Source organism: Barbus barbus (assembly GCF_936440315.1).
Source record: "Barbus barbus genome assembly, chromosome: 23".
NCBI classification, from domain to species: Eukaryota; Metazoa; Chordata; class Actinopteri; order Cypriniformes; family Cyprinidae; genus Barbus; species Barbus barbus.
Window position 1 is genome coordinate 26,168,312 of NC_136751.1, and position 26,215 is coordinate 26,194,526.

A 26,215-nucleotide genomic window follows, 5' to 3' on the forward strand; every position below is an offset into this window, starting at 1 on the left:
GTGAGCTCACAGCGGCCTGCTTACTGACCTGGGACCAGCTTCACCACTCTTTGTCAATGGGTCTCATGCTGCGGCTGATCGGCGTCTGATCGCTGCTCCACAGGTGAATAGCTCAACTCCTCCTCCACCTCCTCTCTCCCTCCTTTTCTCTGCCTCTCTTGGATGGTCACTGGAGTCAGTTAGCGGATGGAGTCGAGTTATTCCTAAACTTTGTGCTCCTGAGCTACAACCTTTTGCAACAGCAAAGACTAACGTTCTGGATTATTCAGTTTAAACTCTGCTCGTATTCAAGGTAAAGTGTGATGTAGCATGAGATGTTTCATTCAAGATGATGATGCTTTCAAGTCTGTTTCTATTGCAGTTGAGTGCTTTTGGCATTTGTTGTTATAATTTGATTTTGTTCTTTTTGGAGCATCCGGTTTGGGGCTCTTTTCCAATGAAGATCAAAAGTGGTGGTCATTGTCCAGATAAAGTCAGAAATCATACACAACAATGAAGTGCTACAATTTACGAAAAGACAATAATATGCTGTTTTGTAGTGTTTATAATATAGAAAGATGTTTAGGAAAGTCTTCCTTAAAGAAAAAAAAAATAAAAAGTTGTCAATGCATTTAAAGGTTCTTCAGATCAACACTAGTATATGAAATGCTTCTCTAAAAAAACTGTTAAAAGGAAACCAAATTAAATTAAATAATTTTGTTGTGTACTAGGTGGTTGCATAGTCAAAACGTTTTTTTCTTATTTTTAAGTTTGCAAGGCTATATTTTTATTTTTAATTTTAATTTTAGTTTTACTTTTTTGTTTTTATTTTTAATTTAATTTAATTTTTATTTGAGAAAACTTGTAGTATTCTTTTTTCCATGCAGAATTTACTGTTACAATGTTGGGCTATTGCTTTGTGAGCACTAAAGTAGTGTTTTTAGCCTCTTGCTATGTGGTCGCTGACTGCTCAAAGTATCTAATATATTCTGGTCTTTATAAATGACTCAGTTCGCTCCTTCAGTGTCAGTATATTGGATTATTCCCCTCATTTTTAATGTCCACCAGGCTTATATCATGAATTCTATAGTTTATCGTTCATATCTTAAGCACAAACATAGCAGGAGACAAGTTGTGTGCCAAAGTTTAATACTTGATGTTAGGGATCAAGTATGAGCAATAGTAATTGTGATGGTTGTCTTAGCAGATAAATGCAGTAAATGTTTAGCTGTGTGTGTGTGTGTGCAGATTCAGAGCTCGTGCCCTGCGGCTGTGCCTCAGATTCTCCATCTGTTTCAATTAAAGTGAGTGCAGGACTCACTGCACTGTCGGGTTTAAATGTCACATAGAGAGAGAATCTCACCCTGCCCACAAATAACACCACTACACAACACAAGATCTGAGCACAATGGAGCACACACTCCTAAAGAGCTCCTCGATAAATGGATTGAGAAGGTGAAACATTACACCGATTCTTGAGATATGAGACCAAACTAAGCCATACCTGCTGTTCATTTTTTAAATGGCAACAATTCCACTTTGATATTAATCAGAGCATCATTTCAGTTTTGCTAACACTTTATGATAAGGTTTCAGTCATTAACATTCCTTAACTAACAAATGAAATGACAATAAACAATACAGCATTTATAAATCTTCATGTCGTTTCATCATTTTATTTTTAAGATGTACAACTAAAGCTGGGTATGTTAACATTAGTATGAACAAACATGAATAATTTTGTTTTATTAACTAAATTTCCCTTTTTTGGAAATGGAGCAAATCAATTGCAATACCAAGTTTTTACTCTTGGAAGAATTTAGGTTAGTTGCACACTTTTTCACTCCACATGTGACATGATTGCAAGACCCTCAATTTTTCTTTATTCATTTACATTAACAAATCTGTTAAATGCTGTAAAAATATACAGCATTATACAACTACATTCTGTTGTTGACTCAAACTGTTCTTGTCACTCGCTGGCAGAGTAAACTCAAGGACTGTTTGCAGTGTGTTAATAAGTAAATGACGACTGCACACAGGGCAGAAAGTTTCCCATGGAAATGCATACCGTTCGCATTCTTTTTGTCTTTTTCTCATACGCGCACACACATTAGATACATGCTTTTATCTTCAATGGCAAACATGTATGTACACATGTGGCATGTGCTTTACTCTCCATACTCACACATGCACTCCTACTCTGGACATGTAACTGTTTTCCATGGTGAGTTATTACTCTTTTTGTATAAAAGCAGTAGAGGAAATGATGTATATGCTGAAGTGGTTTTCTTGATTTATATAAAACACACACACAATAGTTGCACAGTTCTCATTTTGATTTCTGTCTTTTCTGTTCTTTGTTGCAACTAGCAGGAAACGTAAGCCTCATGTTTTGGGTATCTGGTACATTATTTTATTTATTGACATTTCTGTTATTTATCTTTTCTGTTGGCTTTATTTTCTTTGGTTTTATTATTTTTATTTAATTATTTTATTTAAAAATTTAATTTAATTTAATTTTTGTCTTTTGCACCTGCTTTTGTTTTGCATTGCCGTTATTTTGTTTTAGATTGAGGAGAGGAAATGATCAGAAGAGACAAGAAACTACACTGAAACCTTAACCTCAAATGTTTATTTTTTTATTTATTTTTTGTTTTTTTATTGATATTGCAATTATTTTATTTTACTTTAGATATTTCCATTATTAATGTTTTGCATTTGCATTATTTTATTTGAGCAAATTGAGGGGAGGGGAAATAAGGAGAAAGGGGAAACTATAACATAAATACATTTTTATATTGACATTGCCTTTACTTATCTTTTGCATTGGTATTCTATTTTAGCAGATTGAGGAATGGAAATGATCAGGAGAGAGAAAGGAGAAACTGGATTGGGAAAAGTTGCAAGCTGGATTCAAACTCCCATAACCTACATAGTGTAATTATTGAAACAATGAACAATGTGGGATGAGTTATGAAGTTTAATACTTAGGATTAGGGGTTTGTTCAAATCCCTAACACTCAGTATGAGCAATATAATAATAATAATAATAATAATGAAGCATTATCTTCAATGCTAATGACTAAGCATGCAGCGCTAATTATTTTAGTGTTTATCATGGTGTCATAATGTCAGTCTTTTCAGCGTCTGCCTCAGATCTGCTTTTATTTGCAGTGGAGTCTCTGCAGCCATGGGTCATCTTATGAGACGCGTCCCACTAATCGTATTTAAGGCTTATTACCTCTCTCACTTTCTCTGTTTCCGTCACACACCCACACACACACACACACACACACACACACACACACACTCTTGCAGCCTGTGGTGCTGGCTTCATTAGTACTATCCGTCAGTGTTAATGTAGGAGAGGTAAATAATTGGACACAGCGCGTTTGCTGTAGATGACTTCCGCCACAGTTTTGGCTCCTTGATTAGCAGGCTAATTGCATTTTGCTGCTTTTGACGGCAATCATATCGTAGCCATTTCCAAACACTTACAAAACATCTGTCAGAATGAGGGTTAATGTGGCTTCGGCAATCATCTCGCCCATAAACGCTACCGTTTCCTATAAACGTGTCCGGAACAACCAGATGTTTATTTGCTTTCATAATTAGAGGTTGAGGCTAAACGCATTTCTCATGCTAAAGCCAGGCCGGCAGCGTGACAATTGTTTATTTGTCATCTTCTGTTATGTAACGCTGGTTTCACTGTGATGTGTGTTCAATACCGAACATGCTAAATGGTCGAAAGTGAGTCTCGGACTAAATAGCTCATTGTTTTCCTTGTCCGAGGGTTTTGGTTGAAATTTAAGCTTTGCTTTGGGCAAAGGAATGTGGGAAGCCCTTTGGGTATCTTTCCCATCAGCCCCTTTCTGTCTTTTAGTTCCTCATGTGCGCTGGGAATCTCAGCACAATTGGCCAGGAGCCCAAATCAAGACAATACAAAAGTAAATGGGACGCTACAGTTTTATCAGCAATTTGAAGCGGTCTGTAGAATATTTGGCTGAAAAAAAAATACATAAATAAAAAAATTATTTTTAGGTATGTCTAAGTTGTTTACTTTAAATGTCAATTAAATATATTTAACACAATGATTTTTCAAATATTTAAAGACATTATATTTATATACAAATATTAAAAAAATTGGATTATTCTAAATTAATTGATTATTGTATTGACACATTTTTAACAGTAAAAAACTAATCTGAATATAGCTTTGTTGAGAAAACAAGTCAATGTTTATCAATCAACTTTGTGCTTATTTAAATGTTATTGAAATAATTTAATTGAAAAATTTATCTTGGGATTTATGCATCTAACATTAATACAGATACTGTCAGCTTAATACAAAGTAAATATTTTCCAGATAATATTTTTATACTTTGGCTTCAGTACAGTAACAAAATAAAAGCTAAGTTTACAACAAGATGTGACCCTGGAGCACAAAACCAGTCTTAAGTCGCTGGGGTATATTTGTAGCAATAGCCAAAAATACACTGTATGGGTCAAAATTATGCCAAAAATCATTAAGATATTAAGTAAAGATCATGTTCCATGAAGATATTTTGTAAATATCCTACTGTAAATATATCAAAACTTCATTTTTGATTAGTAATATGCATTGCTAAGAACTTAATTTGGACAACTTTAAAGGCGATTTTTCAAAAAAACATTTTTTTTTGCACCCTCGGTCAAATATTGTCCTATCCTAACAAACCATACACCAATGGAAAACGTATGTATTCAGCTTTGATGTATATAGATATATAAATAAATTTATATACATTTGATGTATATAAATCTAAAGTTTGAAAAATGTACCCTTATGACTGGTTTTGTAGTCCAGGGTCACATTTTCTCACGCAGTAACAAATTGGTCTGCATGCATAAATGCTGTATTCATAACATTATGTATCTGTTTGTTTAATATTTGAGGGTCCTTGGTATAAAAAAAGTCTGAAAACAGTTCGGTCATGTAGGATCCTATACCATTTGTGTTTTGCAAATAATTTTGGTTGTAGAATGTTGGGCAAGGTGTATTATTAGCAGTGTTGGGGAGTAGTTAACTACAAGTAGCGACGCTACTAACTTAACTACATTTTTCAGTAGCTTGGCAGTAGCTCAGTTGCTTTTTAAACAGTGTAGCTTTTCCAGTAGCTAACTACTTTTTGTAGCAAGTAGCGGTGTAGCGCGAGCAAAAGCTACATTGCGTTTTGTCGAGCCTGCGCGAATCAGTGCAATGCAAGGATATTCTTCTTGTTAGATTACAAACTCATTTCTTGCCATTACCGCCACCTGTTGTTTAATCACGCATCTTGCGGCTAACGGTTCACTGACGTACAGAAGTGGGTTGACACACCCATATTATCCATGATGGAGCAAGACGTGGCGGCAGATTTGGAGGATGGAGGATGGTAACGTTAATTACCCATGGCCTTATTTGTCCAAGTTCATGTCTCTCAAAGAAACGACAAGTAAAGGTTACACTTTTTGTAACAGTCTGAGATATTTGAGTGTTGTGTGTAATAAAACAATACTCTTTGAAATCATAATTGTATTGCATTGTTTTAAACACTAAATATTTTACTTAAAACATTCCTCAGACACTTATTCAGTTATTTATAATATATGCTGTTCAAAAAAATCAAAAGTAGTTTCAATGTAGCTAGCTACTTTTTGATAGTAACTTGTAGTGTAGCTAACTACTTTTCCAAAAGGGTAGCTTGACTGTAGTTTAACTACTTTAACTCACGAGTAGCTTGTAGCTTGTCAAACTACAGTTTCAGAGTAGCTTCCCCAACACTGATTATTAGTTTTCTAAGCAATCAGATTTATTGATTTATTTAAGTAAAATCCCAAAGCACACACTGAAAGAAGGTCTCCAATTATAAATTACTTTGGAATGCTGAAATAACATCAGCATAGCATATTTTCTACAAGGCTTCAAGAGCTAAACGGGATGATAAATGCTTTTAAACAACCTTTTCCCCTGTCTCTTTTGTTGTTGATTCTGATGGAAATTGATGCATAATAGTGTGAATCCAGCACGGTCACCTGTTGTCCTTGTACATGCTAATGTGTTTGTATGGAGCAAAGGCTCTTTTCATCTACAGGCCACAGCTCAACCACTGTACAGCTCCAACACAGTGAACCATGAAGAACGGCACAACACCAAAACCCATCTGCATTCTGTTGGTTAGAAAGCGATTTCATGCTTACAGCTCTCTCCGCTGTGGGAGGTATGTGTATATGCAGCTAGAAAAACAATTGGTGAAGGTGTCAGGACTGATGTTTACTGTGATGATGGTTGTAGTTGTAGATCGGTGCTCTTATATTATTGGCAAAACTCCTCTTGGAAATTTAACAACACGTGGATGATGGGCAGGGATATTAGTCTGTGCATGGTGTTAGTCTCTCAGCTGTAATTATGTTGCACATTGACGTCAACACAAACATGCTTTTAATGAGTGTGTTTAATTTTTAGAGCAGATGAGAGCTGCAGGGGCTGGATAGAGTGGTGTATACAGTATACTCACAGGCTCACATGCATATAAGCGATAAACATTGAGACATGCGCAACCAAGATTATTCAATAAACTCTGCTCGTTGTTAACATAATTACTTTGTCTCTTGCTTCTGCTCTTCTCTGGCTTTATACGGTCAACTTCTTGACTGATAGAAGACTATTAATACAGTTTTGGGCAAACAGTTAATAGGGTTTTGGGTATTAGACAACCTTGTTCTAATCTAAAATTATGAAAAAAAAATATAGCAATTAATTGAATTAATCAGTCAACACACAACATAATTATATAATTACTGACATTATTTGCTGATTAATTAATGGTGCCATAGAACGGAAAACTGTATTTACCATGGCATATATGCTATAGCTGAATAATAATGTTCTAGACCAGCCGGACCTGCACAGCCGAATCATCGATGCAGTGTTGCCAGATATTGCTATTAAAACAAACAAAAACCGATAAATAAAAAAAAAAAAACCGTAATTATTTCAAATCTTTAAGATATCGCTGGCCCTAAACTGCAACGTCCTACTTTATTAACTTTCTAAAGTGTCAAAAAGAGTGAAAAGACAAGTCCAAAAAAGCTTATAACTGCTGGATCTGGCAACACAGAGGCTGCGTCTGCGGCCGCGCCCTCACTCGCAACTCTCTCTCAAGCCTCGTTCAATCCACCAGCGTCTCGCAGCGATCATGTTCATACCACGGACACTAAACATTCTTGCAAAATCTCTCAAAATCTGTATCTTCGTCTGATACAGGCTCAAACATATAAGGTCGGATGCCTGATCTCTCCATCGTTCACACCTGACAGCAGAGATCTGTTTGCTGTGTGAACTACTGAAATGAGCCGCGCTCTGAAACAGCCAATCAGAGCAGAGCTCAACATTATTATTCATGACCCTTCCAAATAAGGTAATAACAGACAATTTCATTCTAAGGACAAATCCTAGGGTTGTATCTGGAGATTTTTTTTCCCTTACCTAAGCCACATACCTTCTATGTAGATATCAGAGAACAATTTAAAATATTAATCAATGCATTCTGTGGCACCTTTAATCAGTCATTATTGTGTAAGATGAGAAAAGCATTGAATAGACCTTGCAAAAAGAAGTTTTAGAACTATTATGATTCAACGTTGCATAAATAATGCATATTAATGGGTTAAAAAGTTCATATTTAAGTATGAAATGATAAAAAAAAAAAAATGAAATGATACTCAATATGAAACTAATAGCACCAGTAGGTGGCGACATGTCATTGTCTTAATGAGTGAGTCATTCAGTCAGTTATTTAACAGATTTGTATAAATGGCTGATTCATTCAGAATCAAATCAAGTTAGTGACGTCCTTGCCAGTTTTTATGAATGGGTCACTGAATCTCTGGCTCACTCGATTTGATAAAAATCGTGAATTCATTCAGGAACAAAACACTGCTGCGTGTTGCTCGGAAAAACACAACAGTTCTGCTTTTCCTTTTTGGCACTGTTTTCATTTATGAAATTGAGCAAAACAGACAATATTGGCAATATTGAGTCTACAGTTTAACACAAACTTTATTTAACCTATCGCATAAAAAAATTAATACCACTTTTTCAATAATGCAGATATTCGTGGAAAAAACCAGCAGAAATATCTGTGTGTATGTGTGATATTGCTAAACTATATCATATGAAATAAATATAAAACTAAAACCTACAGAAGGATATTTTTGCTGTCATATCTTAAATGTATGCGCATGTAACTGCATTCTAATAGGCTACATTTCACAGTCAGTCCTAATATCTGATTTCACGATGATATATATGGGATCATATATATGTGCCTTTTGTCTCTTTCCATCTCGCTTGCTCTTCCTGCAAAACCACATTATACTTTACAACACAAAATGAATGTGTTTGGTAATGCCAAGAACCTGTTCTCTAGGGGAGCTTAAATGTGGGTTAAACTCCCAGTCAGAGATTTTAATGAGGATTGTATTAAGCTCCCCTTTTTGTGTAAGATCATTCGGTGGCTTTTGAAAATTAGGCTTATTTCTGAAGCTACAGCAGTTTTGGTGTGTGTCTTAGTGTTGTGTAGTGCATGCCGTGTGTTTAATATCCAATCCTTTAAAGGGGTAATATCATAGAAATTAAATTTTACTTGAACTTTTGAAATAATAAAAGTTGGATGTAACTTTCAAACTCCCTTCCCAGTCCATAAAGAGTTGAAACAAAGCTCCAAACATAAGCCTTTTCTAATATTAGATATATGCATACATTAACATGACTGCTCAAGTTTATATATACAACTTTTTACTAAATTTACTCTTTTTTTTAACACAAGAATATTTTACTATCATTTTAAGTGGTCTATAAAAGTAATTAAATCCAATAAATAATAAATGATCTTCACCTTTAAAGTTTTGATGGAGTTTGTGTACACACTATAATTCTTTAGCGTTGTTATTTGGATGTCTTTTTTTTATTTTATTGTTTTATTTGAGTACCTGTTCAATATTTCAAAACGAAAACCCTCTGGGAAACTGAAATTGATCTTTAGGATTTCAAAAAAATGCATGTACTGTATTGTGAAGTGTGGATTTGGATCGACATGCTTCTTGCAGCTGAGAAGAGAAATGCCCGTGGGTAATGTTATTGAGTTGTGTATAGCTAGACTGAAGACGTGAATATCTGTATAACTTAGAAAGTACATCATTTATTCTTTTATACCTTACAAAAATATGCAAGGTGCCAGGAGGATCTTGTCTAACAAACCGTGGGCCATTCAAGTCGATTATGGTTATGATACGAGTCTGTTAAGGCCATATGATACTGCTGCAAGGCACATGTAGTTTTACAAAAACTGTAAAAAGTTAAAAAACTCTGGAAATACCAGAGCCGATCATAGACTTCTGGGGGCCCTACGCAAAACAGAGGGGGATGGGGGGGGTTGTATGGGGATGGATGTGCGCGGTTACGAGTGGGTTATGAATGAAACGCATTTGTCCGTGTTCAGTCTGTCTCGAATCACGCTTGTAGAAAGCGCTTGAGAAACTGTCTCTTCTGCGGCTCGCTCGTTTTTTTTAGTCTACACTGTACACTGTAATTTTTAATACACTGTAATTTTATAATTTTTAAGTCATATATATGCATATATGTATGTGTGTGTGCGTGTGTATATATATGTGTGTGTATATAATAGGATTGACTATATTGTTCATTGTAATTTAATGTTATTTACTAATGTTAATGCATAGAGCTTTACAATAAAGTGTTGCCATTTTTAAATAATTATCATGCTACAGGTTTTTTTATTTATAGTGCTCAGCATAAGCTGAATACTGCAAAGTTTTGGGAGTGATGCAATTTTATTATTTTAATTATCATTATCGTTACAAAAATTACTTCAAAGAAATAGTGATATTTAACAAGATAATCAAAGCAACGTTTTGGCATCTCATATCTGTAAATAATAAACATCTGCTAAGCTATATTAGCAAATGAAAAAATATATAAATGTATACAGCTGCAGTGTAATTTGTTTATATCCTAACATTGCTGCATTTAGCAGTGTGCTGTACATGGCTTATCCTCAGACTGTAGAGCTGGTGGGGACAGACTTGTATTAGGATTTGTGAATGAACTAAGCTAGTTCCTGAATTTCTGTACCAAATTCAGTCCTGTGCTGGAGTACTAAACAATGAGGGTGACTGGCTCCATTCAGTCATGTTGTGGTCATTGTGATTAAACCTTCTGCTGTTATGGTCTTAAAGACTGTATGGTTACAGGTTCACCCCCCCCCCCCACAAATATCACAAGGCTAGAAGAGCGATTTGACATTTCTTTGAGAATCACACCTGTTGTCAGTCCTAAGTATATGTCAATGACTGTGTCTACAGAACGAGATTAAGTGCTTACATAAGAAGTGACGACCATATTTGCAGTGTGTACATGGCCTTGGGCACTCAACAAGTAGCTCTGTTGCCATTGGTTACCCAACACCGATCCAAACACAATGTACTCATTTAGCTTAATTTAAGGACGTTAATTGGAAATTCTTCATCGTTAGTCCGTCATTATTTTCTATAGTTTGCTGGGGCCCTTTAATCCGCAGCAAACATGATTTGTATGATCATGCGTGTGATTGTGTTTTAATATGATGGATGGAGAATTCCACTGTGTTTAGTTTTCACGTTCCTTTTCCGTTTTTTAATAATGACTTGATTCTCACGGGTCAGTGTAACTTCCTGCCAGGATGTGTGATTGGATGTTTTGTGGTTAAAGGATGCCACACAGGGATAATTGCTTATAATGTCATGGGCTCGACTGAGCTGCCGGAGGAGTTCATATTATATCTTTCAGATGCAATCAAGCTGTCTTTTACCTCTCACCACAGGTATATGTGTGTGTGTGTTTGATCCGTCACTTCCATCGTGGAATTCGATGCTTGATAGCTGTGCAAGTGGACTTGCATAGATTGCCTGCTGTTGAAGCCTGGGGAGAGCAATTTCTCACTCAACAAACACACTCACACACATTCTCTCTCTCACACACACACACACACTAAAAACGTTCAGTAAAATGTTGATGGTGAAGACAGCGCTGTATGCACGGATAGGGAAGTTTTGTCACTCTCAGTGCTGCTCGGACCTTAAACAGCATTTAAATGCTTCTCGGTGTCCACTGCAGTCGCCATATGAGGCCAGATTTACCAGAAGCTTCCTTTTTGTGATGTTCTCATTTGACTGCAGTGTCATGTTGAATGACTGGAGAAGACGAGACTCCTCAGAAAGTGTGTGATGAGGCAAATCAGTATTGCACGAATAAATGTCCATATTGAGTTTGTGAAAAACGTGGCCACTACTCTAGTGACCTGATTTGTGAAAGAGAACAATAATGTCAGAGCTAACTGCCCAAATATGTCTGCAGCTGCCTTTTGTCTTTTGAAATAATATCTTTGGATTCAGTCAATGGAAATTTGAATCCACTGTGTGAATTGATCATATTTATTTGATTTTTGTCAGAGGCCGCTAAAACTAGATTTTGACATTTTTCCTGAAGAAAATGTGAGTGGTGCTTGTTGGTTGCTGCAAAACTAGGGTGTTGCTGGGATGTTGCTGGGGTGTCGATGAGGTGTTGATGGGGTGTTGCAGTGGGTCTGTGAGATGGTGCTGGGGTGTTGATGGAGTGTAGCTGGGATTTTGATGGACAGTTGATGGGGTGTTGATAGGATGTTGCTGGAATGTTGCTAGGGGTTGATGGGCTGTTGCTGGGGAGTTGTTGGGGTGTTAATGGGCTGTTGCCTGAGTGTTGGTGGGATGTTGCTGGATTGTAGCTCGGATGTTGCCAGGGGTGTTTGTGGGATGTTGCTAGAGTGTAGATGGGGTTTTGCTGGGGAGTTGTTGGGGTGTTGCTGAGATGTTGCTTGGGTGTTTGTGGGATGATGATGGGACGTTGCTGTAGTGTAACTGGGGTGTTGACTGGGTGTTGGTGGGGTGTAGGTGAGATGTTGCTGGGATGTTGCCGGAGTGTTTATAGGGTGTTGCTATTGGATAGGTTATTGTCTGTGTACTGGTATAGAAAATGGGCAGATCACACATCCAACATGGTGTTATGAAGTGTAATCATAATCCTTAAAGGATTACTGTACACACACACACTGCATTGTGAGGTCTTGGACAATTATATCGTTCATTGTCAGTCAATATAGCTTACAGCTGCTACAACCATCCAGCAGTTACTTGACTTCCTCTCCAAGTCGGTTCAGGCACAGGAAGCTCTAATATCCTTGTGTAATGGAGTGTTTCTGTGTGACTCTCCACTGTCTGCAATTAAGCCGTCACATTTTTGTGAGGTTAATTAGTCTTGTAGACTTTATGAGCCATGCAACTTAACCCGTAATTGATACATATGGTCTTTTCATTGTTTAACTGACTTTACTAATGTAATGCTTTTTGTTGTTGTTTTTATGAGAGAACATATAAAAATAAATAATGAGATCCTTTAAAGCAGATTAACCGAGAAGGCCTGCAATTAAAATGAGGGGTATTTCTGTTTTTAATTCTACTTGTATTAATGTTTAGTTTGAGATGGTTTGTTAAAGCTGAAGTTTTCTCAACAAGAGCAGCAAGTTTCTTTTTCTTGTCAATACTGTTGTTTGATTAATATTCTATAATTACCAATTTTGTATGTAAATGTAATCTGAGACCTTTAGGGATTACTTTAGTAAATTAGAAAATGCTGCTTTACCCCAGTGTTGTTTATTAAACCAGCAATTACTTGATTCTGGACTTTATTAGCTGTAGAGGAGCGTGGGTACACATGTTAAATGAAGAAAACAGCTTGCATAAAGTGTTGTTTAGTGCAATATTAGCTGTGTTATCTAACATAAATTACTTTGACACCCCTGCTTTAAAGAGAATATGTGTTTTATTTTTCCTGAACAATGTTTATGCAAAATTAATATGTAAATCCTTAAGTGCAACATGTTAGTGGCCCTCCCCATTGTTCAGGTGTCTTGTTACTGGGAAAACAGGACAAAATTGTTATTATGGGTTCATTCGTGACCATCTCATTGGCTTGAGATTGAAACCTGCTGAAAATGTCACTTTATTGAATGTGTGAATAATAAATAGAGGCAGAGACCTTTGATCAGGTAACGGGTGACTTTATATTGTCAGTCTGTCTGTGAGAACTTTTAGCTGCTCAAGGACAAATTCTTTGTTGCTGGGTTTGTACACATTAAGAACTTTTTTTCTTGCCTTGCAGCTAACTGTGAGAAATATAAGGTTTAGTAAGTAATATCTCCTACCAAAAAAAGTTTTTCTCAGATTTTGATGTCTTCTGCTTCCTGATGTCAGCAGATTCAGCCTTTTCTAGATTTTAGAATATTGCATCCTGGAATTACAATAACTTTAATTCTCTCTCTCTCTTTTTAAACTGATTGTGCAAAATATGCATGCAATAATAATATTTTGTAACGATATATTATAAATTTCATATACACTCTTAAAAATAAATGTTCATTATTTGTATCTTGTAAACTATCCCTTTAAGAATATTCACTGAAGTAGAACATTTCTCTCTCTCTCTCTCTCTCTCTCTCTGTGACATCACTATGAAACCCCCCTTTTGGAATCTTTATTTTAAGGGGGTCATATGATGTTGCTAAAAAGAACATTATTTTGTGTATTTAGTGTAATGCAATGTTTATGCGGTTTAAGGTTAAAAAAACACATTATTTTCCACATACTGTACATTATTGTTGCTTCTCTATGCTCCACCTTTCTGAAATGCGCCGATTTTTACAAAGCTCATCGTTCTGAGAAGCGAACGACACAAAAACAATAAAACCCATTATAAACGAGGCATTTGTTGCATCCAGTGGGGACATAATTACTGATTATAATGACTTGTACTGTCTTTTTACACAACATTACCATGTCTGTATTTGTGATCGGAGAAACGACAAACAACAAGCACTACTCTACACTGCTCAAAACTCGCGTTTGAATCGTCAGTGGCAAGTTCTTGAAATAAGAAAACGTACTTACAGGCTGTGAGTCAGAAGTGCCAGACTGTCCTTGCAAAGTTGGTATTGCCCCACTTTATAGAAACATCCTTTGTGCAAGCCAGCATTGTAGACTACTCTTCCAGGATCAGAAAACAGTCCTCCATAAAATGCGCTGCACACACTCTAATATTTGTCTTGAACTGTTGAACCCAAACAAAGTACTTTCGCTTTCACAACGAAACACAGCATCTCTACGACATGGCGCCAGTGGCAGCAACAATACTACAGCGAGACTAATAGTTCCGCCTTCTTGTATACATTTGGGCGGTGTTATGCACATCTTCCCACACTGTGACGTAGACATGTAGGGGCATGTTTGAATGAGCCGTTCTTTTAACATCTCTTTGGGTTTGAGACTTTAGTCTTTGCAAATTCGGGGATCTTATCTATGCACAATCAGCTTGTAACACTCCAAAGAGAAAGAAAAACTTGAAATCGCATCATATGACCCCTTTAAGAGTGTACTGCTTTTGTGTGTCGTATGAATGGATGAAAATGAGCCTACTCCGGGCACTGCTGCTGGAATCATTGCTGGCCTCCGGTCTGCTTTGGTTAAATAATGAGGCAACACACAGAACATGTATAACCTAAAAAGATCAGACCGGAATCGATACAACTGCTGAGTGCTCTGTGCAACATCTCTCTCCCTCGATTACCCTGAGCAGGTTTGGGAACAGAGGTAGCAGTAATGGAGATAGAGCGATGAGAGGAAAAAGATTTTGTTGAGACAAATAGAGGTGAATGAACAATAACAGGAGAGCAGCTGCAGAGATGAGCAAAGACTTTGTCTCTCCCCATACGCTCATTTTGGTCCATTTTCCTGAAGGTGAAGGACAGTTTATGCTGCACGTTTTTCATCGCAGCGCGGTAATCTATCATTGCCTGCGTCCCAATATGCACACTATCCATCCTAAATTCTATGTGATATTTGTCATTTTCAGTACTGAGTCGGACTCGTAATCGAAAGGTTGCGGGTTCGAGTCCCCAGCCGGCAGGGATTGTAGGTGGGGGGAGGGAATGTCCAGCGCTCTCTCCACCCTCAATACCACGACTGAGGTGCCCTTGAGCAAGGCACCGAACCCCCAACTGCTCCCCGGGCGCTGCAGCATGGCTGCCCACTGCTCCGGGTGTGTGTTCACGGTGTGTGTGTGTGTGTGTGTGTGTGCATTTGTTCACTACTCACTGCTGTGTGTGTGCACTTGGATGGGTTAAACGCAGAGCACCAATTTCGAGTATGGGTCACCATACTTGACAATACGTCACGACTTTACTTTACTTTTTACTTTATAGTATGCACATTGGGACGCAGGGATTGTGTGATTATGAGGCGCCGGGCTGGACGAATGAAGCGAATGTGGAGAGAGAGAACGAGTGTGTCCGAGAGAGAGAGAGAGAGAGAGAGATATGTATACTCATATTTGATAAAGGTACAGCGAACCAGTGTTGCCAGGGTCTCGCAAAATTGGGCTATTTTGAGAATACAGTCGTGGGAAAAATTACAGAGTCGTGGGTTGCAGTTTTTTGGGCTACTTTTATAATGTACCGCGGCCGCCCAAAGTATACACGTGATCGCAAAAGGAAGTTATTACAAACACTCGATGGTGGTTTAAAGTGAGTTCTGAGTAAAAGTGTACTATTAATCTCATAAATTGTCTTATGTAGCATGATGCTAATGTTAGCTCTAATGCACCTGTAGAACAGGTCCAATTCATAATGCATTTTGTCATAATACATAATAAAAGTATTTAGAAATACTTTTGATAATAGTTGGGTAAATGTGTACTGGGATTGAAGCGATGTGGCTTGGTAAATGTTTTATTGTCAGTATAAAGGCTGATAATGGCTGAATTTAAACAAAAGAATAATAAGGATCATGTCTCATTCCTGGTGGAGATGTGAAAGGCTCTGTTTCCTTAAACTAGTTTGTCATGCATGAATTTATTTCAACACATTTACAGGTAAATCCTAGTATTTTATATTTGCGATTAATCGTGATTAATTACAGTCCAGGACTGTGATTAACGCGAATACATTTTTTTAATCGATTGACAGCACACAATAATAATTGTAAAATTAAAAATAATGTAAAAAAACAATAATAGTAATAGTTATTATTATTGTTTTGTATCATATATTGATAATAACAACAACTATTGTTATTATTATAAATAATTATTATTGTTATTACTTTACATGAATGTTTTTAATTTTACAACAACAATAATAATAATACTAATAATAATAATTTATTATTATTATTTGTAATTATCATTATTTAAATTATACATAGTCATTTTCGGGCAAAAATACTTCAGAGAAAATATTTATTTAATTAAATTTGTAATTATTTTCTTTATTTATTATAATTATTATTTTATAAAAAATGTGTGTATATACATAATGTGATTTAACACCGTCAGATATTGCATCTTTGCTGTGTAAACAGAGCCTTGGTCTTTCCCTCTCAGTTTCTTTTTTTTTACCAGCATTGTCTCTCTCTTTCTAGGAAAAAGTACCACTTTCTCATTGATTGGTTGTCCTCGCTTTCCTTCATCTGTCTGTCTCTCTGTCTCTGTAGACATTATGCACCTCCATTAAATCTCATTTCACTCTGTTTGTCGGGTAGGTTTCTCTCTCTCTCCGTCCTCATTCTTGGCCCATGTGTCTGTGTTGTAGCCTGCAGGGCAGAGTGAGAGACGGGGAAGGCCAAACTCTGTCCTGCTGCTGCTTGTGTTCGGAGACGAGACTTCTGTCTGTTTGGCTGGGTAGATGCGCAAACATTCGCCACATGGCATGTGCTGAAGAAGAAGTGGAGAGAACACTTAATGCTTTTTCATTTGGCTAGCTCAATTTCAAGATGTGAGATCAGTAGATGCCAAATCTCTCAGTTTTTCACCGATAGAGCTAGTGCTGGACCCAGTGTTTAATGTATTTCCACCAAATAATTTTTTTTTTTAAACGTATATATTTCTGAATTGATAAATGATAGTTAAATTAAAAGCATCTTGTGATGGTGATTTTAGTTTTAGTTAACTATAATAACCCTGCTTCTATAGAGTTCAAATGTTCAGTTTTTCTAGCTTAACGTTAGGTGACAAGTTTGTCTATGAGCGGTTTTATTGGCGTCTTCTGACTTAGAACGATGGAGCATGTCGCACAGGGCCTGCATGTGCAGGGTGGTGTATCTGAAGAGCTCGCTGAAGCAAGCAAGACCAGAGTCAGAGTTTAAAGTCTTATCCAGCAACATCAGTTATAAGAAGGATGGCCCTACAATGCAGTGAATCTGTTAATGAGACCCCCAGTCATTAAACACCAGCCACCAACAGTGTGCTCCACTAAACCTACATACCAATAAACCTCATTGCACTTTGAGATTGTCGGCCATAATTTATGTGCAATCAAATAGTTGTAAATATAAGATGATTTTATTCTCATCTTCTGTCGTCCACTATATTTTGTTTTTATTTAGTGGTTTTTAGGGTGTTATGGGTAGTTGTGAGGCTGTTGCTCAAAAAAGGCCCAAAATATAAAAATATCTATGATATTTTGGTCACTTGATATGGTTCAGGTCTGTCCTTCAATATTAGTAAATGCAGTTTGGTTGTATGTTTGCTTATTTGGTTATTTATTTGTTTAACTGCAACGAACTGTGGCAATGTCTCCAAGATGCTTCGAGAAACCTACCTCCAAAGCCACAGTACTGTTAAAAGTTTTAGGCACGCGTGTAAAAAATGCTGAATATGATATCAAAAATAATGTCATAAATAGATTTTCTTTATCAATTAACTTCTATTATCTAAATTAAATCAACATTTGGTGTAGCCATCCTTTGCGTTTAAAACAGCTTTTGCCCTTGGTGCACTTGTGCATAGTCTTTCAGGAAGGTCTCTTAAAGCATCTTGGTGACGTTGCTCCAGTTCTTCAGGATTTAGTCTGTCTCAGTTCTGTTTCTTCATGTCATTCCAGACAGACTAGATGATGTTGAGATCAGATCTCTGTATGGAGCACTGGCTGTTGTCAGACTTCTTGTGCAAACGAAAATCTTACTGGATTAATACAATTGATGGCAAGAAAACAAAAATGAATCCAAGAGCAATTAAAGAACCTCAATATTGTTAAGAATATACACAGATACATTGAAAATTGCAAATGAACTCTATGCATAAATGCAAGCATAAGAAGCAAGTTTTTGTTTTGTGGTAAACAAGCTGTAATGGACAATGTCATTCAGAAGGTTTTCTCCTGAGTTTTCTGCCCTCCCTGACGTCTCTCATCTTCCTCTCTATATCCCAAAACAAACCTCTTCATCTCCCTTATTAGGGCAGGTAATTGAAACCGGAGAGGCTCGTCATCTCACCTGGTTAATGTTCATTCAAACTAGAGCACATCCTCTGCTTCCCATTAGCCATCCTCTCTCTTCTTACTCGGCTCATTTATTCACACCATCCAGCTCTTTACTCAGCATGTCACTTTCCAGCCTATTCCAATGAAAGCTGCCAGAAGCTTTAGCTAAGGCTGTTCATTCAATCTTTCTTTTGGCTGGCCTTTTTTTGCTTTCAGAAAGTCGTGAGAGGGCAATAACCTAGCTTACCTCTGAAATGAATCATAATCGAGCTGCGTTCCTCAGCCCAGCCCTGCCCCAGTCCCATCTTTTTATCTCTCGTGAACAAACAGCGGCTAAATGAGCGCTAACTGTTGTTTACACGGTGCTAACTTTGTCCTCGCCCTACTGTGTTGTTGTTAAATAAACTTCACCCTCGTGAGCACCAGCCAGAGCTAGCGTACCCTTCAGTGCTACTTTGTCAGAGCCGCAGTTCTGTTCAGCTTCTCATCAGAAGCATCCAACCAGTGCGAAAAAGTCTGAATAAAATGAAGAACAGAATGTGAGTGATCCTTTGGTGAATGCACGCCTAGGTTTCATCTTATCTAAATCTTGTTGGGCCATCCTGCTGTGAGCCTGGTGGCATCGTGAACAAACCAGAACAGGAAATCTGATCAGCTGGAGTAATGAGCTCCGAGCTGCTGCTTCTCCTCTTTGCATCTTTTATAGACCTCCACAAGCCTGCTCAACGCCACCTAAATTCTTAATGACCGCTCAGACTTGGCTGTATACACTCTTGTTTTCGCCTTCGCTCCCGCTACGCTCACAGCTCCCTCGGATCGTTTGCTTTTACCTGACGGCGGGAAACGATGTGTCTCTTTGCTGATAAGGAGAATGACCTGTTTTGGATGTAGCTGAAAGAAAAGCGTCATAGTAATGAGAGGATAGTGCTTCGGCTCTCGTGGCGAACATAAAAGACAAGACACAAAAAAGGGAGGAAGCTCTTGGCAGCGTCTGGGAAATACTTGATATGAGGTTGCCATGGCAACCTGCTAACACATTGAAATAGTCGTTTATTGATGGTAATGGCAATACCGCAAGCGTTCAGTGACGAGTTGAGTCAAAACATTTGTGCATTTTATGTTAACATGTAATTATGCTAAAACAGTGATAATTTAATAAGGGAAGCACTGCGTAATGCCACTTTATCTTTTCACATCTTCATAGTCAACGAACTGCACTTTTTTCATAATTGAGAAGTAATTTTCCTTGTGTGTGCACCGTTTTGCTTTTGAAATGTAAGACAAGAGTTTCTTTCTTTAATAAAAGGCTTTGGGCTCTCCGGACTCCTCTTATGAAACACTGTCAGAAATTTAAAAAAATAATTTTCTCTCATGTCTTCTAGAGACCATGTTCCTGCTTGGCCCATTTTATCTTGCAGTCTCCTTCCTTATTAAACTCTATCTAGCTGTCTGTCTTAAATGTATGTGGATATGTGTGCATACACACACACACACACACACACACATTTTTAGTACATATTTTAGTACAGAAATCATATTTATATATTTAGTACATATTTTAGTACAAAAATCATATTTATATATATAATATATAAATATGATTTCTGTACTAAAATATGTACTAAAAATGTGTGTGTGTGTGTGTAGGGTCGACCGATATGTGTTTTTCAGGGCCGATGCCGATACCGATTATTACAGACCAAGTAGACCGATAACCGATATATTGAACCGATATATATGTCTGGTGTAAAAATGAAAATGAATGTCAAAATTAAGAATAACAAGGGCTCTGACAAAAACGCCTTCCCTAGTGTTGGTTGCACTTCTTACTCTTGTCTTCCCCCATGCATCCATCTACAATAAGGGTAATATATAAAGAGAGAGTTAAAAGTGGGGCCACTGTATGCTTCATGATTAAGCCTATGAATACTAAATACTACAGCTAAACAGCTTGGGGAAATGTAAGTATTTGGCTTCAATAATGTACATGTTAGAAATTTATGTGTAATAGCATAACCTCTCATAATTCTTCATTAATTATTTTCGGTTGACTAAATCATAATCTACAAGAGGGGACTATTCAATTCATCATCTAATGCACATCAATTGATTAATTTAAAAAGCGCAATGTATATAATACGTGTAAATAATTTAATTGTCTTCATAGCTCCATTGTAGAAGTTGCAAAGAAGACCGCAACTATTTTAATGAAACTATAACACTAATAGCCTGTTATAGGCTCACTTGGTTCAATAGCCTATTGAAATGTCCCAATTTCCGTCATCCTAATCTTGGCTTATGTGACAGTAACTTAATCTTGGCCTATGTGACAGTATCTTAGTCTTGGCCTATGTGACAGTAATTTCCATTAGTTTTAATTTACAGAACAGTGCAAATGAAGGCATAAAACATTAATTTAATTTATCTTTTAATCAAATGAGAGTTGAACTCTATTTTTTGGCAAACAAATGTGTTTACTATTAAAATTAAAACATGTAAGAAATAGCGTATTGTGTGATTGTTCTTTTAAACAAAAGTTGTAATAATTGTAGTAGCATTAGTAAATAAATCGAACTTTTATTTTGACGGGTTGCCATGAGGACCTCTTAAGTTTCTGTAGCCTATTTATGATATGACGATCGTTTTACTCAAACGAAACAGTCAAATGCTCATGAAGTAACTCTCAGAGCAGTTCTGGGGACGATGTTCATATATTTATGTCCTCATTTAGTGACATGGCAGATGCGGAAAACACCGCGAGCGTCGCGCACTTCAGTGTGTGTGTGTGTGTGTGTCAAAACCGCGCGTCTGTGCCTTTCACATATACAGAGACACGCCGAACATGCAGAATTCATATTTAAATAGTCTTTTTGCAGCTTAATGTTTACAAATAGTCCATATCATGAGTCGATTTAAGTGTACTGACCTACTTTTGATTAATTCATCCAAACTTTGACTAATTCCGTGACTCCGCGTTATACAGTAAATTCCATATGACTGGATTCCGCGATTCCCCCTGCGTTTCCCCCATCTCGGAAACCATAAATAGATAATATTGAGGTTTTTACAACTTCAGTGTAGTGGATTGTAATTTATTGCAACTTGAGCAATGTCTGCTGCTGCCTTTGAGAGAGAACTGATGCGTGATGAAGCAGCACCAGTTAGCAAGCGCTTTCGGTGTGAGAGCGCCTTTAGTCTTCCACGTTGATTGGTCGGACTCCTGACTCTCAACAAATCAGATGCGCGGTGGGCGGAGACTGCTCTAGGCCACAGAGTGGTGAGTTCCGACAGGCTGCATCAGAGCCAAATAGCGCGTTTCAAAATTAAATAATTTTATCGGCACATCGGTTTTGAAAATGACCGATACCGATTATCATAAAAATGCTTAATATCGGTGCCAATAATCAGCCAGGTCGATAATCGGTCGACCCCTATGTGTGTGTGTGTGTGTGTGTGTGTGTGTGTATATACACACTTTATTTGCAAATTATGGTGGAAAATAAGTATTTGGTCAATAACAAAAGTTAATCTCAATACTTTGTTATATACCCTTTGTTGGCAATGACAGAGGTCAAACGTTTTCTGTAAGTCTTCACAAGGTTTTTCACTGTTGCTGGTATTTTGGCCCATTCCTCCATGCAGATCTCCTTTAGAGCAGTGATGTTTTGGGGCTGTCGCTGGACAACACGGACTTTCAACTCCCTCCAAAGATTTTCTATGGGGTTGAGATCTGGAGACTGGCTAGGCCACTCCAGGACCTTGAAATGCTTCTTACGAAGCCACTCCTTCGTTGCCCGGGCGGTGTGTTTGGGATCATTGTCATGCTGAAAGACCCAGCCACGTTTCATTTTCAATGCCCTTGCTGATGGAAGGATGTTTTCACTCAAAATCTCACGATACATGGCCCCATTCATTCTTTCCTTTACACGGATCAGTCGTCCTGGTCCCTTTGCAGAAGAACAGCCCCAAAGCATGATGTTTCCACCCCCATGCTTCACAGTAGGTATGGTGTTCTTTGGATGCAACTCAGCATTCTTTCTCCTCCACACACAACGAGTTGAGTTTTTACCAAAAAGTTATATTTTGGTTTCATCTGACCATATAACGTTCTCCCAATCCTCTTCTGGATCATCCAAATGCTCTCTAGCAAACTTCAGGCGGGCCCGGACATGTACTGGCTTAAGCAGGGGGACACGATCATTCACTAGGTCCCCCCGTGTGGTTCTGGGATTTTTGCTCACCGTTCTTGTGATCATTTTGACCCCACGGGGTGAGATCTTGCGTGGAGCCCCAGATCGAGGGAGATTATCAGTCTTGTATGTCTTCCATTTTCTAATAATTGCTCCCACAGTTGATTTCTTCACACCAAGCTGTTTGCCTATTGCAGATTCAGTCTTCCCAGCCTGGTGCAGGTCTACAATTTTGTTTCTGGTGTCCTTCGACAGCTCTTTGGTCTTGGCCATAGTGGAGTTTGGAGCGTGACTGTTTGAGGTTGTGGACAGGTGTCTTTTATACTGATAACGAGTTCAAACAGGTGCCATTAATACAGGTAACGAGTGGAGGACAGAGGAGCCTCTTAAAGAAGAAGTTACAGGTCTGTGAGAGCCAGAAATCTTGCTTGTTTGTAGGTGACCAAATACTTATTTTACCGAGGAATTTACCAATTAATTCATTAAAAATCCTACAATGTGATTTCCTGGATTCTTTCCCCCCATTCTGTCTCTCATAGTTGAAGTGTACCTATGATGAAAATTACAGGCTTCTCTCATCTTTTTAAGTGGGAGAACTTGCACAATTGGTGGCTGACTAAATACTTTTTTGCCCAACTGTATACTGCACCTTTAAACAGCTGTTTATCTATTACCTAATATAGTATGTATAGTCTTAGTACCTTCAGTAAAAGGGAAAGTTGTTTCAGCAGCAAAACTTTGATTATTAGCATTACAAAGAGATGTTTTGGTTGGAATAGCATGCACCACTGAATCATCTACAATAACACCAGGAATTGTGTATTGAGAAAGTAAATAAAACCACTTTAAACCACTTCGACTAAGGCATTTATCATATGTTTTTATTCAGTGTGAGAAACAGATGGAGAAAATCAAAGGTGGGAAAAACAACCTTTTAAATAGCTAATGTCTTGTGAAATCCTGTAATGAAGTAAATGTGCTGTTACTCTTTCATCCGTAACTTTGCAACCTTGAACTGTTCTTTATTCTTATTGAAATTAGTGGGGTGTGCTGAAAACAGTACATTAAGATGGTTAACATTTTTACACAAATATTGCATTAACATTGCTCTGAAATCTAATTGCGTATGCATCATGTTTATCATCAAGCGTAAAAACTTACAAATTTATGCATGCTTTTAGGCTAAAAGTGTTCTCACAAAATAGGCAGCAAGCAATCAAGAGCACCTTGTGAGTGTGGTTTATCATTCTCTTGTTTAAACACTCTTTCGTGCGTGTCTGAGCAGCTCATGCAGGATCCGCAATGACTGCCTCAATATTTAGTTAGGCATTCTGCCTCATTATCAAAATCCATCATGTGGTGTCAAAACCCTTCTTGTGTACATGTTGTGTACAGTAATGGTTTCATATGATGATGGTATGGCAATGTATGATTAGCATATTCATATACCATGGTATTTAACGAGAACTCCGATCTACTTTAAAGAATAGTGTGGTCTTACTATCATGGTAACAATAAATCCAATCCCATCCATCCATCATCTTACTATGTATTGTTGATGTTCCATCAATCAATCCATCCATCTTTCTGTGTAGTTTTCTTTCTTTCCATCCGTCCATCCATCCATTCGTATATCTATCCGTGTATCCATCCATCCATCCGTGTATTTTTCTTTCCATCCATCCATCCGTCCATCCGTGTATCCATCCATCCATCCGTGTATTGTTCTGTCCCTCCATCCGTCCATCCATCATCCTTCCATGTATTGTTCTGTCCATCCATCCATCCATCCATCCATCAGTGTATCCATCCGTATGTCCATCCATCCATCATCCTTCCGTATATTGTTCTGTCCATCCATCCATCCATTCATCCATCCGTGTATTGTTCTGTCCATCCATCCATCCGTCCATCCGTCCATCCATCATCCTTCCGTGTATTGTTCTGTCCATCCATCCATCCATCCATCCATCCATCCATCCATCCATCAGTGTATCCATCCGTATGTCCATCCATCCATCATCCTTCCGTGTATTGTTCTGTCCATCCATCCATCCATCTGTGTATTGTTCTGTCCATCCATCCATCCGTGTATTGCTCTGTCCATCCATCCATCCATCCATCCATCCATGTATTGTTCTGTCCATCCATCCATCCATCTATCCATTCATTCATCCATCCATCTGTGTATTGTTCCACCCATCCGTGTATTGTGCTTTCCATCCACCCATCCATCCCATCCGTGTATTGTTCTTTCCATCCATCCATCCATCCACCCTTCCATCCGTGTATTGTTCTTTCCATCCATCCATCCATCCACCCTTCCATCCGTGTATTGTTCTGTCCATCCATCCATCCATGTATTGTTCTGTCCATCCATCTGTCTGTCCGTCCGTGTATAGTTCTTTCCATCCATCCGTGTATCGTTCTTTCCATGTATTGTTGTCCATCCATCCATCTTTCCATGTATTGTTGTCCATCCATCCATCTTTCCATGTCTTGTTGTCCATCCATCTTTTTATGTATTGGCTTGTCTGTCCGTCCATCAATCTTTCTATGTATTGTTGTCCATCCATCCATCTTTTTATGTATTGGTTTGTCTGTCCGTCCATCCATCTATCTGTTTTTCTGTCCATCCATCCATCTACAGTGCTGTGAAAAGGTTACTGTTTCCTGCTTTCCGTCCGTCTGTCCATTTGTCTATGTATCGTTCTTTCAATCAATCCGCCCATGCGTTGTTCAAACCATCCATTCTTCTTTCTTTGTGTTGTTCTGTCGTTCTTTTAATCAGTCCGTCCATCCGTTTGTCTATGTATTGTTCGTTCCATCCACCCATCCATCAATCCTTCCATCCAGCCATCCTTCCATCCACCCATCCATCCATCCTTCTATCCTTTCTTTTCTCTAATGATAAGTCCAATGCTAAGTTCTAGACTGTTGCAATAAAATGTTGTTAAATGCCTGCCTTTGACTTATCTCAACCCAGAATACACCAGTGAAAAACATCTGTTATTCCTTAACTCCGAATGACCGTATGTATTCCTGTGTATCTGAGCATGCAATCCTTACATGTTGGTGTGTGTGTGTAGAGTCTGTGCACAGTCTGACATTCTCCCCCTTAGAGATCTGAGTTTTTTTTTTTTTCTCTTCTCTTTACTCTGTGTTTGGTTCTTCCTCTGTTTCCATGGTAACATATCAAACTATCAGAACCTGTCTCCACCCAACCCAGTCCCCCTCCCGATTTGGTTGTAGGTCAGAGATAAAGAGAAGGAGAGAGAGAGAACAAGTAGTCTTAAAGGTGAGTGGAGTTTAAGGGCTCTTTTATGACTAAGCTCTCTCTCTCTTTCTCTCTCTCTCTCTACTACTTACAAATACACTTGGATCTCTATGGTGATGAGAGCAGCAGGCCTGTCTGCTGTTTGCTTGGCTTCTGTAATGGTGAGTAACACATGAAACTACCCTATTTCTCCTTACTGCTTAAAGTAAAACAAGTCTTTGTACTTTTTTGTCACCCATATTGTATCAGTTCTGCGATGCATCACTTTGATGTCGCCAGTGCGGTTGTACACTTGAATTATTCTGAATTTTTGTTCAGTTTAATTGTTTTTATGTCCGCTTTCT

General features: G+C 37.9%; 1 protein-coding gene across 4 annotated transcripts in view; it reads left to right on the forward strand.

Annotated features, from left to right (window-relative positions):
* Window positions 1-217: 217 nt before the first annotated feature.
* Window positions 218-26,215, forward strand: part of LOC306842961 (SH3 and multiple ankyrin repeat domains protein 3-like) — a 258,820-nt gene continuing 232,822 nt past the window's right edge. For all 4 annotated transcript variants that reach the window (XR_013781799.1, XR_013781800.1, XM_079374195.1 and 1 more), the window contains exon 1: window positions 218-292. The gene's annotated coding sequence lies outside the window, so the exon portion shown is untranslated. The remainder of the gene's footprint in view (window positions 293-26,215) is intronic.